The sequence below is a fragment of the Peromyscus eremicus genome, chromosome 13 (assembly GCF_949786415.1).
Source record: "Peromyscus eremicus chromosome 13, PerEre_H2_v1, whole genome shotgun sequence".
NCBI classification, from domain to species: domain Eukaryota; kingdom Metazoa; phylum Chordata; class Mammalia; order Rodentia; family Cricetidae; genus Peromyscus; species Peromyscus eremicus.
The window spans coordinates 25579511-25581179 of NC_081429.1; the positions used below are offsets into that span (position 1 = coordinate 25579511).

Genomic DNA, 1669 nt, shown 5'->3' on the forward strand with positions numbered 1-1669 from the left:
TACCTCTGCAATACTAATGGTGGCTGGGAAGGAGGGACCGTGGCACTACCTCCTTAAACCTGGACCACTGAACTTCCTTTTGGCATTCATCACCACCACCATTCTACATCCCCAGTCTAGAAGAGAAAGCATGTTATTGGCACAATATTGTTTGCCTGAAGGTTTATCTTCCCCCCACAAGGACTAATTTAAATATGTATATATATATATAATATTCATATATTGTCATATATACAGTTTAAAATATTAGCAGGCATAGTGTCACTATTATTACTCTGGCAGAGTATTTACTACATAACCTGTATTAAATATTGCAGCGAAAACTTCACTCAAACTATGACCAATAATTGTCTAAGCCAAAGTTTTCTCCTTTTTCAGTTTTTTAAATTAGATGTTATTTATTTATTGGGGGCAGGAACAGGGGGCATGTGTGCCACAGGACATGTGTGGATGTCAGAGGACGGCTTGCAGGAATCAGTTCTTTTCTTCCTTCCTCCATGTAGGTCCCAGGGATTAAATCAGGTTTTCAGGTTTGGGAGCAAGCACCTTTATCCACTGAGCCATCTCACTGGTCCCAAAAGTCTCTTATCCTGCAATTTATCTAAAAGGAAATGAGAGTTCAGTGAAGCATTCCCTGAGTACTTACTAAGCACGGTTCTAATGACGACGTCACACGTTTACAAATGTCAGTGCAGACCATTACTCCATAAAAATATGTAGAATATAATGTAAAATATTTTAGGAGACACATCCAGAACTGAGGACAAATAAAGAGTTATGGAAGTACCCAGGAGATGAATATGATGCTCCTGGAACTTCAGTCACTGCTCTTAGGTGGACCTCCAGTTCCTCCAACTTCTTGCCTGTGGTACAAGAACAGAATGCCGTTGACTCACTTCTGGACCCGTAATGAAAACGCCTGCCTTCCCCAGTGGATGTTCTATTTGTATTTTCCGTCTGGGCGTTTCACCCCTGATGAAGTTCTGAGCTTATTCCCCAACACCCTGCTATAAGCATCAGCTCCCAGATGAGGTGGGGGAATGGTGACAAGCAGAGGCTGTGTAGCCAGGCTTCCCTTGCGGGCTTCCTCATCCCCACCATATATTTAGTGCGCTAGTTGGCGAGAGGTACTTTATCCCTTTATGTTACAGTTCAAAATTTATAAAACAGAGACATTGATGGTACTTACCATACTGAATTCTTCTAGCAATTTTGTGAATTAGTGGATATAAAGAACTTCAACAGGATGTCTGAAACAGAAAGGCTTATCTTTCAATATATCCTGCTTATAACTAGCTAGTTGACAGGTATTTTGGAGGACTAATTCAGGAGTTTCAAAGACTATAATGATCACCCTTACTAAAGAAAAGAGAGAGAGAGAGAGAGAGAGAGAGAGAGAGAGAGAGAGAGAGAGAGAGAGATTGAGAGAGAGAGAGATTTACTCAATTTGGCCATAATGAGGAAAGGGACAAAGAGATAGAGTAACTCCCCAAGTCTGCTTTCTGGGGTCCTGGGATGAGGTTGCTTAAATGGAAACCAGAATTATGCATATCTTAGCAGTTCTGGTCAAGCTGTGGTCCTGCCCATCACTGGCTCTTCTCTGTTTTGGCTGCACCCTCCAGCAAGGTAGAAAATCTGCGGATCTCTTTCTGGGAGAAAAGTTTCCCTC

At 41.8% G+C, this 1669-nt stretch overlaps 1 long non-coding RNA gene across 1 annotated transcript; it reads right to left on the reverse strand.

Moving 5' to 3' along the window:
- Positions 1 to 372: 372 nt before the first annotated feature.
- Positions 373 to 1336, reverse strand: LOC131923258 (uncharacterized). Its single transcript, XR_009382556.1, has 3 exons — positions 1190 to 1336; positions 788 to 863; positions 373 to 601 (listed from the first exon to the last, which is right to left on the reverse strand). It is a non-coding gene; the product is annotated as an uncharacterized LOC131923258 (long non-coding RNA).
- Between the last annotated feature and the right edge of the window lie 333 nt (positions 1337 to 1669).